Source organism: Pseudorca crassidens, chromosome 8, assembly GCF_039906515.1.
Source record: "Pseudorca crassidens isolate mPseCra1 chromosome 8, mPseCra1.hap1, whole genome shotgun sequence".
NCBI lineage: Eukaryota > Metazoa > Chordata > Mammalia > Artiodactyla > Delphinidae > Pseudorca > Pseudorca crassidens.
The window spans coordinates 53,330,502-53,346,351 of NC_090303.1; the positions used below are offsets into that span (position 1 = coordinate 53,330,502).

Here is a 15,850-nt window from a genome sequence, read left to right on the forward strand (position 1 = left end):
GTGCGCATGCGTTTTGCTGTGCCCCACGGGAAGGGGAAGGTGGTGTCTGTTAAGAAGCAAGCGGAGTGAAACGCTGAGGAAATGTTGAGCGGCAATGTGACAGGGGACAGTCAGGTGCGGAATAGGTGCCTCAGGAATATTCTGAATAGGATGGCACTGGAGACTCTACTGCCTTGGAGGAGTTTTTATGCTAATTAAGGAAACCACAAGATACCTCAATCTTTACTCTCGGCGAAGCAGAGTGCAAAAACAAAACAAAACGCCTCCCACGGACAATAAAAGCAAACTCGTAAAAGACTCAGAAACTCAACTGGGAAAAAAGCTGTTAATTCATTGACCAGCTGAGTAATATCCAGCAAAATCTTCCAAGAGACAATGAATTTAAAATTTGGGACCCAAAGGTCAGGATCTGAGATCTGTAAGAATTTCACTGTGTTCTGTGGGGAAGGAATCTTGCAACTCTTTGTCAGATAGTAGCTTCTAGGGGTCCGGTAGATACTATGGGTCATTATTCAACTCTCATTTGCAGCGCGCCTTTGTGAGAATTAGATTCCCTTTTCTCGAGCTGGGCAGGACCAGCAGAGTGACTGGGTCTCCGTCCGCCCCACCCACCCCGTCTCCCCCTGCCCTCGCGCGGTGGACAGAGGTACACAGCCCTGCTAGGCGGCCCTGCACTACGCTGCCAGCCTAATAATCTTTCTGAACTCAAAACTGAGAATCCTTCTATTTCTACCCCTCACTTATGACAGTAATTGTTAGGAAATACACGGTGTAAGAACTATCCCTTTCAGTCTTGATTCCCTTCCTGCTACTGAACCTCCCTCTACCCCACCCCCATCAATAAAACTGTAATTGTCACTTAACCTGTAATGATTAATTAATCAGGAAATTAGGATGGGAATTCCCTGGCGGTCCAGTGGTGAGGGCTCGGCGCTTTCTCTGCCGAGGGACCGGGTTCAACCCCTGGTCAGGGAACTAAGATCCCACAAGCCACGCGGCAGGGGAAAGAAAGAAAGAAAGGGAGAGAGGGAGCGGGAGGGAGAGGGAGAGGGAGGAAGGAAGGAAGGAAGAAATTAGGTTGTTACTAAGTAGGTGTTTAGTTTAATCTTAATAACATTTGCTGCCATTTGGATTATTATCTTTACTAGGTCTTACAATCTCAGAATTATGCTGAGCCCAATCTGTTTATTTATTTTCTAAGGTTTATTTTTTTTATTAGTGAACACAAGCCCAAACTGTTTTCCTTGTCATAACATTTACATGGGAACATAATGACAGCAGATAAAAATAAATGGGAAGTTGATATAAAAACATCTCAAAATACTGAGGAACATTAGGTACTATAAACAAATAAGAAAACATAATATTTTTCTTGAACAAAACACCATCAGTGCCTGAAATATTTATTACAGCTCTGGTTACCAGATAGTAAAAGAAACATGAAATGTAAATCGTCCCCTTTAAATGTTCGGCTAAAATGAACATGAGGTGAAATGACCCTGATGCATAAGTCATTACTGACAGAAACTATTATTAGTTCTGCCACTGAGTGGATAGAATGCCTTCCCCATGGCTGCTCAGATTAAAGTACAGGCAAACCATTAAACTCAGGGACTAGAGAATTTTGCATAATAAGCGATAGTCTCAAATGAGCCAGTGGCATACATACAATTTGATTTTTTTTAATGTTGTAAACTAGAGTTATTCTAATAAAAATAACTAATAAGCATTCTAATAATCATTTTATTTTGGAATAATTTAAATTTACAGGAAAGTTACAGATAGCCCAGAGTCCTATATACCCTTTACTCAGCTTGCCCTAAAGTTAACGTCTTGTATAACCATTTGTCAGAACTAGGAAATTAATGTTGCTACAGTGCCCTTAACCAAACTATAGACTTTATTTGATCGCACTAGTTTTTCAACAATAACCTTTTTCTGTTCCAGGACTCAATCCTGAATACCACATTACATTTAATCTAATAAACATTTTAGTGTAGTTTATTACTTTAAGCATAAAATGAACAAATATAATTAAGAAGTCTAGCACTTTATAATGCTATTTTATAATCATCCCGCTTCTCTCTGTTAATATAGTTACTCAAGAGGTAATTTACCTCAGCATTTGCTGTGATATTAACTTTCTGATACTCTTCATCATCTATAATTTTTGTTATAATGATATAGGTTAGCAAGAAGTAATCATTAAATTGGATTTACTAGTATATCCTAAGAAAATGCTTCTTCTCTGCAGTTCCTCTTCTGGAGCCACCCCAAGGATAGAACGTTGAAATAATTGGGGTTTTTTTTAGTTCTTAACCTCCCTTTTCTGCATCCCCCACTCCCTTTCTTTTAATTGCCTCTTCTTACTACAGGTACTAAGTACCCTTCTGCTTTCCCCTCACAGTACCTATCAAAACTGGATCTCGGGCATAGCTTCGATACCTGCATTTTACAAGCTGATGTGATTTTAAGTCAGTGTGTTGATTCTCAGGGCATTTACTTTTAGTTTTTATCTCTAATTGTGAAATGAATAAAAGGCTCTAGCTTCTAGTAAAAAAATTCAAGCGTGAGTGTGGGAGATCCTTCCATGGGGGGAATATGTGAAAGAAGCGGAGGCTTTTTGGTATCCTTTGTATAAGAGAAGGTAGCAGCTGACATTGTTTCTATAAGATTCAGTCTAACTTTAATTACTTTATTGATTTTATAACCCAACTTAGCAGGTTTCACTAGCTTTCATGTACAAAGAAAATAATACAACACAACGGTCTTGTTCACTATAGTCCTTTATCCGTATGATCTCCAGAGGAGTTTTGGGGTTTTTTTTCCCTTTAAACATACAGATTTATCAGATCACTGGATTCAAGATCCCCTCAGGGGCTCAGCATGACTGCTGTATCCATGTCTCAGATGGGAACATTTATAAAGTTCCTTTCTTGGACATTCCATCTTTATATCTTATTGCCACCTTGATCTTGAAAATATTTTTTTTTAAGGGGGATATTTTACCATCAACTATTCAGATGTCTACACCTTACCCTTTTTTATATTTCCTAATAGGTCCTTTGGCTCAATATATACTCTCTGAATATTTGTTAGTTAATTTATTTTTTTTAGGAAAGACAATAGCTAGATTGCTAATTCCTATGACATATGAATTACCTGAAGTGGGGCATAAAGTTATTCTCACTCACAGCCTTATAATCCCCAAAACTAACGTAAATATTCTTTTAGTTTCATACTGTTAAAAATATTGTTACTCTGAGAATCATTATAAATTGGGGTCTTACACTCTACGATAAAACGAAGTTCTCCTAGATGATGAAAGTAAATGGACTAAACGAATGAGAGCTATATACCATCTAAGTTCTTCATCTCTAAGTTAAAATGTAGTATTGTCAAAGTAAGGGCCTCAGATCATGTAATGATTGTCCTGAAACAAGGCCTATGTGAAGAAAAAAAAAGTGGATTTATTGCCTTTCTTCCTAAGGATTTATAGTTTCTTCATTTATTCATTCATGTAACAATTACCAAGTTCCTAATTTGTCCCACACACTCAGCTATGTGCTAGAACACTGCCTTGGTTACTGGAATAACTAAGTAAGAATAATTAAGCACAGTAGTTGTGTTAATGAAAGAAGCAAATTTTAATATTATTGATACCTGAATTCATAGTGAGTGGAAAAAACTTATTTCTATTAAACATGATTTTGCTTTGCTTTTAATGCACCCTGTTTTTAATTTGAAGGGTATCACTGAAAGGTTATTTTCTTAGAAATATATATATAGAAATCCTAAGAAATAGTTGAATCATGTTTTGAAGACCCCCATTGTCAACCATTTGTACTAGAGGAAGAAAAATGTTTTAAGGGGCTTCTGCTATTACTATGAGTCACTGAGTGCTCTTTTTTTTTATACTTTCTTTTAATCATCTACAGGTATAAGAATGGCAGTGGAATTATCAGAAGGGCCTTTGATAATGATGCTTCCTGCTTGTCCAAAACAAGGGTACTCATGCAGCAGGAAAGTTGGTAGTGTATTGAATTCTCATTTACCTAAACCATTTTCTTTGTTACTTATTACTGATATTTCATAAAGCAGTAACCACTTACTGAGAAATAGAATTCTCAGATAATTTGAATAGTAATTCAAAATAAGGAAATTAATGTTTATATTAGCTTATTCCTGTATTATTTTGTTTATTACTACCACATCATAAATTAATCAGCTAAAATATTCTCTTCTAGAAAAAGGTATTGTAAGAATATGTAAATCATTGTCTTAGGCATGTGTGTTAGACTATCACTCTGTACATGGTAAGCTAAGCTACAGCTTTGGAATGAAACAGCATTTGTACACATTGTACTCATTATATAGCCTACTTAGACTCATGGCAGAGAATATACTCTGAGATGGTGCAGAACACATAACTTATTGGAGGATATAGTTGGAAATGAAGTTTATTGAGAACTCATTTTGTTCAAGAGTTTTATAGAGTATAACTACCAAATATAGAATGGATGGCTGGTGGGAAGTAGCTGCATAGCACAGGGAGATCAGCTCGGTGCTTTGTGACCACCTAGAGGGGTGGGACAGGGAGGGTGGGAGGGAGACGCAAGAGGGAGGGGATATGGGGATATGTGTATACGTATGGCTGATTCACTTTGTTATACAGCAGAAGCTAACGCACCATTGTAGAGCAATTATACTCCAATAAAGATGTTAAAAAATAGAGTTTTATAGAGTATAAAACATATACAGTTTTTTGAACCTTTCTTAAGGGTCATAGACACTTAAAAGAGATATACTTTTAAAAAATTAAATCGGTAATAATTCCTTTTGACCTTTGAATTCATTTACTCATTCAGTCTAGTTCTTGCAACAGCACTAAATCTTTCATTTGGTTACTGCAGAGCTCCCAGATATTTTAGTATTAATTTCTTATATCTATTTCCTTATCTCCCATTCAGTCTTTAACTCACTAGAACTTTAATTCTGTTCTTACTATTTCACAAAAATTGCAGTTACTAGGTCCTTTTCTCAGACCGTATTTTATTTGACTTGGAAATATCTATTAGAGAGGATATTAGATATATTGGATATACCCCATTTTTGTTGACCAAACTCAATGCTAACAAAGGAGAAAAAAATGAAGATATTGAAAGCTAATATAATCCATAGAACTTTTTATTCTGTGTAATGCTTTTACATACTTCTTAGTAAGAAAGGTTAGGCTCAAACCCTTGTATGTGACAATACTTAGGCTGGGGGAAACCCACAATGTTTTGCAATTACACTAAGCATAGGGCCCCCCCCCCCATTCCCTTGACCTAACAGAATGCTAAGACAGTTTCTGATGAGTTAGAAGGACATGGCAGTAGTTGAACAAAGGAGAGGATAAAGCTATGTCTAGAGAGAGTAAAGAATAAGTTGTTTACTCTAGGGAGCATTATAGGATAGAGCTGGTATAAGCTTTATATGTGAATGATTTTTTTAAATTACTTTAACATCGAACAAACCCTAAGCATAAAACCTAATAAAACACATTTTTTGGCTTCCCATTATCTCTTTAAATTAAATATTTTACACTTTCATTACATTTTACATTGAACAAGCCCTAAGAATAAGGCCTAATAAAACATATATATATCTATATATGGGGGGTTTTTTTGCTTCCCATTATCCCTTTAAATTTTTTCAATGAGGGAAGCTTCCCCCCACCATTTAATTAGAGTTCTAAGATTTCCACTCACTCTTAGATAATAAGTATTCCTGAAGACACTTGAAGGCCCCAAACACTGTATGGATTCAGAAATTAGAGTGTTGGCTCCTGTATAATAATTGAAACTCTGCATTTAACTTGAGTTACATCTTTTCCCCTCTCTCAGCTATTGCTGGATTTAGTTGCCAGCTTGCTAACCTTGGCTTTAGACCTTTCCAGGTTTGGTTGGAGCATGAAAGGGAGAAAGAAAAAGATAATAAGAAAATCCTTACTTGAACTTTGTTTGGTGGGCTAGGTATGAGGTCCTGGGATCAAGAAATATTTAGGGTTGACTCTCTCATAGGTGCTTTTGTGGATACTTGGAAGAGTCCCATCACTGGAGCCTCTCACCTCTGGTTTCCTAATGGATAGATCTCTATTTGAGTGGTAGATTTAGACTCTCCTTGCCCTTGCTACCTCCAGAAATCGGGGTCCACATAAATCTTATCCTTGTGGATCACGCCCCTTGATCCCTTTCTGTAGCCCTGTTCGACTGAATCCAAGGTGAGCTCTTCCTCATATACTACCCACCTCCAGGCCATGGGAAACCCTCATGTAGACTTTACCTGGGCAAATTCGATAGTGCAGGCCAATCCCCAAACAAAAGAAACTCTCCGCCATTACCATCAAAGCAGTTGGTGAGCCAAGCTCTTGGCTGCTTGACTTCTCTGGACAGGAGTCAAGACTACAGTCATTTTGCCTCACCACTGCAGAGGCAAGGCAGTAAGTTCTCTCGGTAGGCTTCTCGGAGGCACATCCAAATGAGTATGAGGAAAGGGAACAGGCACGCTCTAATCCCTGCCCATCGGGGATGGAGGACCTGAGAGGTCCAGGAATTTTGTGAACGTTTCCTTTAAAAATCTGAATTTGGGTCTGTCACCTTACTTCGGTAAGAAGTATCTCCGTTCCCTTGATGTGTCAGCTGTAACTTGTCATTCAATATCCTAAGATATTCCCTTTTTGAAAAATAAGAAATTGGGGGCTGGAATTGAGTTTGACTAAAACATTGACACATTATTTTCTATTCTTTCTTGCTTCTCTGAGTGATCCAAAAGTTGTCATTTCTCTTCTTAGTTAATTAATAATTTAGTTACGGGGAGCTGGAGAAGGAATTAATATGAATTTTTCTCTTTACAACTTTTGTATTATAATAACTGATATATATTTGGGGGATGATATTTCCCACCTCTTTTATTATTTTTCCCCTTCTGATATGTAAAAGAGATAATAATAATCCTTCAAGTAAACCTCTGAGGGCTGATCTTGGACTGTGAAAACTGCTCTCTTGTGTGCCATTCATTTCAAATTTGGACTTCTCTTTAGCTACTGTGTAAATTGTCTTTCCAACAGATAGGAATGATTGCATAACTTCATTAAGGAAATCATCTCACATGAAATGTCATCTTAGAAAATAATGTTAATATTATCAATCTTGCCATATAATATTTTTGACAGAAAATTCTCTCACAGATGAAAGGTAGTATTTTTTAATCAAAGGAAAATGGTGTCTTATTAGCTGATAAATACTCTTTTTGTTAAAAGAAGATGAGATCTATGATGTATAGAAATTACAGTTCACAGAGTAGAAAAACCAATAACTACATCAATTTTGTATTACTTCCTCCTAAGATATTAAAGTGTTGGGACAAGAAAGCAAACAAAGATTACTTATAAAACATTACTGTGAGGCTAGATATAATAGGCTGTAGCAGAATTAGGTAGGATATAAAATTGAGTAATCTTGACCCATTTTATTTATATAGGCACATAGGAATTACCACTGTGGTCCATCCAGCCCTGCATTTTGCTAACAACTGTAGCCCAAGTTCATAAAAACTGCTATCTTAGTGCTAGTCATAATGTCTGAGAACTTCAGATGGAATTGTTGGGTTGTTGGAACCAGAAAGTTGAGTTCATTGAGTTATTTTGTCCCATCACACTCCATATACTTAAATACATCCAACCTCATTTCATGTCTTTTTTTTTTTTTTTTTTTTTTTTTTTTTGCGGTACTCAAGCCTGTCACTGTTGTGGCCTCTCCCATTGCAGAGCACAGGCTCCGGACGCGCAGGCTCAGTGGCCATGGCTCACGGGCCCAGCTGCTCCGCGGCATGTGGGATCTTCCCAGACCGGGGCACGAACCCGCGTCCCCTGCATCGGCAGGTGGACTCTCAACCACTGCACCACCAGGGAAGACACTTCATGTCTTTTTAAGTAGGGCCATAATTGGGGTCAAAGTGAATCACTGCCTTCTTTCTCATGGTATGTTTGGTGAAGAACATGACTGTGGTAATTTAGTACTGTGTCAATTCATCAGGAACTATGGCTCCCAGAATTCCCTTCCCTTTAGTAGTTTCAGTTTAGAGTGGCCATTAGAGAAATTTGCACGAGATTTGGAAGGGAGAAGCAGCAGTCGTTACTCAGGAGGTTACTGCAGGGTCCCAGGCATTGCTCAACACATGCTTGCATATGTGCACACACACCTGAGTGTGTGTGTGTATGTGTGGTTCCTGATGTTCTGGCTCACCTTGTTCACATGGAGCAGCACCCAGGCCCATAGCTTCTCTTATTCCTATGAGATCTCCTCCTTCAGCTTTTCCAGTTCCTGGGCAAGTAGCATGTGTAGCAAGGCCGTCAAAAGCACCAACTTCTTCTGCAGGTGGCCTGCATCCTTGGAGTTTGACATAATGAGTGACCAGTGTAGGTTCCAGTTTGTCCTTGTGGAAGAAAAATGTGCCCGTGCTCTACCCAACTGTCTGTCCAACTTTTCTTCCTGACTCTCTGACTTACTAACTTATGGTGACTTCAGGCCCACTGCCAGATGCAGGGGCAACAGCCTTCCACAGCTCTCTTTATGGGCCCTTGTTATTGGCTTTTCTCTAATCCTCCAGGTATTCACATTCACACCTGTATTTCCTCAGCTTCTCACACAGTCGTGTAAGTTCTAATACCCATATTAGTCCCTTACTCCATTCTATTCATAGTGTTGTTTCCTTGGCTGAACCTCATCTGATAAAATGCCTATTTATAGAAAGGAGTGCAAGAGTTACCCTTAGCTGTACCTCAGTGGGAGAGCTCAAAACACCCAAGGTATAAGATGTCCCTTGGACATGGCAAAGAAGGAGAAGATATGTGTTTGGCCTAGTAGGAGAGCCCAGGAATGCTACAGACTAGCCTACACCTAGGACTGCCAACGGATCTTAAATGTAGCAAGGAAATTAAAATGGAATCCAGAAATCTTTTCAAGTCTACCCTGTATATGTACTTATATTCTCAATGAAGTAAAATTAAAAAGAGAGCTAACTTTCAAAATGTGTCCTTTTCTTTACATATATTTTTCTTTACTAACAATTCAGTCTCTACTCTCTTTTCTGCTTTTATATAATTATAAACAGAAAAGAAAGGAAGAAGAAAAAGAAAATCCAGAGGGTAATATGTTAGGAATTGCCTAACTTTGCTTTCTGGAGATGACTTTTCAAATTCTCTTAAGAATTTGATGAAACTTGTGTATGCTCCCAACCTGAAGTCCCTGTGAATATATACCAAAAATTTTCATTCCACTTAAGGGCATTCAAGGCTTCTGCAAAACTCATCCATGTAAGCATAGGTAGTTTATGGACCCCAACTCCCACCACTTCCATAACATCATCTTTCCCCAGTTATCCCCATCTTAGTTATTAGAATCATCATAACTAATTGATGAAGCCCAAACCCTCAGAATCAACCTCAGTTCCACTCTTCCTGATTTCTCATATCCAATCCTGATTTCTCATATCCAATCCATCAAGAATCTAGTTGGCCAAACCTCCTAAATATTGCCCAGTTCCAATACCCTCTTACCATCTTCACTCTTACCTTTATTTATCCTCTGCCTGGACTGTAGTAAAAACCTCTCAATTGATTCCTGCTTACACCCTTGACCTCTTTGGTTCATACTCCACAGAGTAGCCTGTGGGATCCTTTGAAAACATAAATCAGATTATTTTCTTTTGTAGCTTAAAATTCACCAATATCTACTCCTTGCTATTAGAGTAAAATCCAGAGCTATAAAGCCTCACATCACTTGGTCCCTGAAAATTTTTTCATGACGTTCTCTTGACACACTAAACATGTACCGAATTTAAGGCCTTTCTGCTAGCTGTTCCCTCTGCCTGACATCTTCTTATCTTCTTGGCCAACTCTTTCATATCGTTTTAGTCCCTGCTGAAATGTCATCTCTTCAGAGGTGTCTTCCGGACCACTACGTCTAAGATAGTAGCCACCTCTTGGTCATCTTCTATTTTATTATTTTCATAACACTTGCCACTATCTGAAACAATCCCTTTTCTTTATGTATCTGTTTACTTATTTACTGTCTGTCTCCCACCTCTAGGGCCTTGTCTACTTGTTTTCCACTGCAACTCCAAACCTAGCTCAGCACCTGGCAAGCAGTGAGTGCTCAACAGATACTTGTTGAATGAAGCATGTGATGGCTTTATTTTGTAAAAACATTATGAAATTAGTTGATGTCACAATTATACTCCTAGTTTTTATAACATATACTTATAGAAACATTTACTGTGAAGACGTATATTGCATGCCTGAATTGTACATGAATCTGGATTACTTGGATCGCAGTGATTAGAAATAACAATAATCCATAATGCCCTTTTCCAACTGCTCTCTCAATGCCTGCCATACCAGCATACCATTCTTTCTGTAACTGTCCCCTTCAGGAAGCTGGTCCCTCATTATGGTAAATATCTAACCCCCTGAGCCCTAAAACTTTCCTTTGGCTTCTCTACTCTTAAATTCTCCATGGTGTTGCCTGGCCCACAGTAATCCCCAATTAGTCATATGTTATTTTTATTGGCTGTGTTTTTGATGATGTCCAGTTTATCTCGGGTCTTCTAAATGGTGTAAATAACACCCCCCAAGCTAGATGTAGGAGGCCAAATGTGCTGTGATTCTAGCTAAAAATTAACAATAAGATACAGATTTAAAAACATATTTCCTCTAATCTCAAAAGGACTAAGCATCAAATTGTCCTATATCTCTGTAGAATTTAGAGGAATAATAGTCTACAAAGCAGTTCCAGAAAGCTTCTCTATATCTATTATTTCAGAATTCACAGGTGGATCTACACCCCAGTTACCCCTAGGAAAATCCTCCACATCTAATAGGGAAACTCCAATATAAAGCACACTATTCTTATTAATGTAACAGAGATAAAATTATTAACTAATTGTGTAAGGAAGTCATAATTACTAATTTACAGACATTCATAGCCTCCCTCTTCTCCTTGACAGTCCACCTACACTTAAAAGAAAGGATTCTGTCTTTTTGGCCTCTTGGGGCTATTGTTTGCTATCCAAAATTCAATTATAAGTCTAAACAAATAAACAAAATAAAAGAAACCAGAAAGGCTACATGCAGCTACATAATAATAAGCTACAGAAGAAGGAAAGAGAGAAGATAGAGAGGAAAGGCATATGGGGAAGCTGTCAGAGAAGTTTTGGAGGGCAGGGAACTCTGAAAAGTTAGAGCTTCTGGGAATAGCTATGGTGCTGGAGAATATTAAGAGGAATGATTATGGTCTGAGAAGATTTTAAAGATGTGCTGTTTATTAAGAATGCACCAAGACCCCGAATAGACAAAGCAATCTTGAGAAAGAAAAATGGAGCTGGAGGAATCAGGCTCCCTGACTTCAAACTATACTACAAAGCTACAGTAATCAACACAGTATGGTACTGGCACAAAAACAGAAATACAGATCAATGGAACAAGATAGAAAGCCCAGAGATAAACCCACCCACATATGGTCACCTAATTTATGACAAAGGAGGCAAGAACATACAATGGAGAAAAGGCAGCCTCTTCAACAAGTGGAGCTGGGAAAACTGGACAGCTACATGTAAAAGAATGAAATTTGAACACTACCTAACACCATATACAAAAATAAACTCAAAATGGATTAAAGACCTAAACATAAGACCAGACACTATAAAACTCTTAGAGGAAAACATAGGAAAAACACTTTGACATAAACCACAGCAAGATCTTTTTTGATCCACCTCCTAGAGTAATGGAAACAAAAACAAAAATAAACAAATGGGACCTAATGAAACTTCAAAGCTTTTGCACAGCAAAGGAAACCATAAACAAGACGAAAAGACAGCCCTCAGGATGAGAGAAAATATTTGCAAATGAAACAACGGACAAAGGATTAATCTCCAAAATATACAAACAGCACATGGAGCTCAATATCAAAAAAACAAACAATTCAATTAAAAAATGGGCGGAAAACCTAAATAGACATTTCACCTAAGAAGACATCCAGATGGCCAAGAAGCACATGAAAAGATGCTCAACATGACTAATTATTAGAGAAATGCAAATCAAAACTACAATGAGGTATCACCTCACACTGGTCAGAATGGCCATTATCAAAAAAATCTAGAAACAGTAAATGCTGGAAAAGGTGTGGTGAAAAAGGAACCCTCCTGCACTGTTGGTGGGAATGTAAATTGATACAGCCACTATGGAGAACAGTATGGAGGTTCCTTAAAAACTAAAAGTAGAACTACCATATTACCCAGCAATCCCACCACTGGGCATATACACTGAGAAAACCATAATTCAAAAAGAGTCATGTACCACAGTGTTCATTGCAGCTGTTTTTATGATAGTCAGGTCATGGAAGCAACCTAAGAGTCCATTGACAGATGAATGGTTAAAGAAGATGGGGTACATATATACAATGGAATATTACTCAGCCATAAAAAGAAACGAAATTGAGTTATTTGTAGTGAGGTAGATGTACCTAGAGTCTGTCATACAGAGTGCAGTGAGTCAGAAAGAGAAAAACAAATACCGTATGCTAACACATATATATGGAATCTAAAAAAAAACAAAAAATGGTACTGATGAACCTAGGGGCAGGGCAGGAATAAAGATGTAGACGTAGAGAAAAGACTTGAGGACATAGCGGGGCAGGGAAGCTGGGGTGAAATGAGAGTAGCATCGACATATATACATTACCAAATGTAAAATAGTTGGCTGGTGGGAAACAGCAGCATAGCACAGGGAGATAGGCTTGGTGCTTTGCCATGACCTAGAGGGGTGGGATAGGGAGGGTGAGTGGGAGGGAGGCTCAAGAGGGAGGGGATATGGAGATACATGTATGCCTATGGCTGATTCACTTTGTTGTACAACACAAACTAACACAGTATTGTGAAGCAATTATACTCCAATGAAGATTTATTAAAAAAAAAAAGAATGCACCCTCCCCTCTCCCTTTGACATTCCTGTCAGAAGACCTATAATACTTCTAATTATTTTTTGGTTACTGAATGTGTATCTGTTCTGAGTCATGTGGAGTACCGATGACCTAATCCAACCAAAATAAAGGTGGTCTTCATGTTGTTAGTTTGCCTTTTGATTTTGCAGAATAGGTCTTTGTGCCGGGCATATTTTTCTGTTGCTGGACCTTGTTCTTTAGTATTTTGCACTGTTTTTCATTCTCTCTATGGTTCCTGCTGTACAGCATTCTCTTGCTCCTGCACCATGGGCTTACTCAGAGGGTGTATGAAGGGAGCTGCATCCCTCAGGGTATAGAGGCTTCCCTTTCCAGAGTACTGGTTGGTACATTCTATTTTCAATCCTTATAGTTCTAAACAGATTTAGCAGCAAAGGAAGGTTCTAGGAGATTATTTTATTCTTATACAATATTTGCAGTTTTTTAGACATTTCCCCAGAAAATACCATCTACTTCTCATTAGTTCTCTCCCGTTTAATTCAAATAATTATGTTTTAACTACCTTTTATAAATGGGTCATTTACTGCCCTGAATTCTCTACCTCATCATGCTGGAAAATAATCCAGATCTCGAATGTTTATTAAATATGGACATAAAGATTTACTTGTTTCAATAAAATGAGAAAAGAGGCACAAATAAAGGCCCCTGGAACCAATATTCATCTTTGTATCTCTCCGGTTCAGTGTGTGGCTGAACTCAGAGCAGGTGCTGGATACCAGTTTGAAGGAGAGAGAATTGGAAGGAAAGCTAGATGGAAGGAAACGTAGAAAGAAAGACAAAAGGGAAGGAGAAAATCGAGGAGGCTGTGAGGGGCACCTGGTGGGTGTACTTTTAAAAATGTGAAGAGTGTCTGAAAATGGAGTGAAAAGGCTGTCACACCTGGGAAATGTGGCCTGACTGACATTCGCCTGAGTACTGGCTTCTGCAGGCCCACAATTGAGTGAGTGTTATTTGTAAATTTCACCTTGCCCACCTTGCCACAACATGGGATTCTCTTGGTCATACCCATTTATAGGACATAGTTATTAATTATTGTGCAGGACAAAGTGAGGTGTAATGTTATGTCTTTACATTTGTATTTAATAATAATTAAAATAAAATCAATAAAATATGTATATATTTGTATTAAAAAAAGATTTGTTTCTTACTGAACATTGAATTGAGTTGGATTTTCCAGTAGAAAGGAAAGTTCGATTGTGGTAAATATGGAGATGTAACACCAAGATCCCCCTTCAAGGAAAGACTTAGCTCACCTGCTGGAATTGATGTTAACAAGCAGCTTTTAGCAGTAGGCTCCTTCAAGTATTGTCTCAGCTGCAAGAAGCCGCACCCTTCTGGGGGTGGTCCTCCATTGACTAACAGAGGAGAGAATACAGGGCCGACCAGCTTGACACAATGTGAACAAATCTGACAGACCTTTCCAGCTTCAGCACTCCCTGTGGGGTTCTCTGAGGACTTCACTGGAAATTCATCACAGCTCAGCTTCTCTCTCTGCTTAATCCTGCTTCCTTCCCCTCCCTTCTGCAGGTATGGATCCCAGATTCTTATTTCTCTAAGAAATATCGTGCCCCCTAAATGCTATCACAGAACCTGCTTCCTGGAGAAGCCAGCCTATGGTAATGATCCTTAAAGCTTAAAAAATATTCTACTAGTTGGAAAGAAATGTAAAGCCTGAAGTTTTCTTCAAAATCTACAAGTTATTGTTAACTTTTGAGTACAACTAGAAGGTTAAAAGGTTAATAATAGAGATCTTTGCTTTCAGAACATCTGCTTATTTACTTTTACATTATTCTCCATATTTTTCTTACATATAACATTTTTCCTATAAAAACTAAGCATCTTAATCCTTTCACTGTTTAAAGATTTTATGGTATAAGGACATAATTAACTGCAAATAGCTCAGATGTTTGCTTTTATTTTAGTAGTATTTTCAAAACCCATAGTAATTTAGAATTTCTAGTGATTTGGATGGAGCATTAAATGCACAACCTATGAGAAAAGCAGGATAAAATTTTTAAATGCTTTAACGGGAATAAAATTTTTTATGATTTATTTTATTTTTAAATCACTCTTTTCCTTATTGCAAAGCAATACAGGCTGAAAGTTGCAAACAAAGGGAAAAAAAACACCCTAAATTCTATCATCCAAAGAAGTAATTATTGTTTGTTTTTGTGTGTATTATTTTAGCGTTTTTTTTAAACATCTTTATTGGAGTATAATTGCTTTACAATGGTGTGTTAGTTTCTGCTTTATAACAAAGTGAATCAGCTATACATATACATATATCCCCATATCTCCTCCCTCTTGGGTCTCCCTCCCACCCTCCCTATCCCACCCCTCTAGGTGGTCACAAAGCACCAAGCTGATCTCCCTGTGCTATGCGGCTGCTTCCCATTAGCTATCTATTTTACACTTGGTAGTGTATATATGTCCATGCCACTCTCTCACTTCATCCCAGCTTTCCCTTCCCCCTCCCCGTGTCCTCAAGTCCATTATTCATGTCTGTGTCTTTATTCCTGTCCTGCCCCTAGGTTCTTCAGAAGCATTTTTTTCTCTTTTTTTAGATTCCATATATATGTGTTGGCATACGGTATTTGTTTTTCTCTTTCTGACTTACTTCACTCTGTATGACAGACTCTAGGTCCATCCCCCTCACTACAAATAACTCAATTTCATTTCTTTTTATGGCTGAGTAATATTCCCTTGTATGTATGTGCCACATGTTCTTTATCCATTCATCTGTCGATGGAAACTTAGGTTGCTTCCATGTCCTGGCTATTGTAAATAGAGCT

The 15,850-nt window shown here is 38.0% G+C and overlaps 1 protein-coding gene across 1 annotated transcript in view; it reads left to right on the plus strand.

The window, feature by feature from the left end:
* Positions 1-30: 30 nt before the first annotated feature.
* Positions 31-15,850, plus strand: part of FAM237B (family with sequence similarity 237 member B) — a 42,374-nt gene continuing 26,554 nt past the window's right edge. Inside the window, exons 1-2 of the mRNA XM_067746483.1 lie at positions 31-401; positions 3,939-4,031. The gene's annotated coding sequence lies outside the window, so the exon portion shown is untranslated. The remainder of the gene's footprint in view (positions 402-3,938; positions 4,032-15,850) is intronic.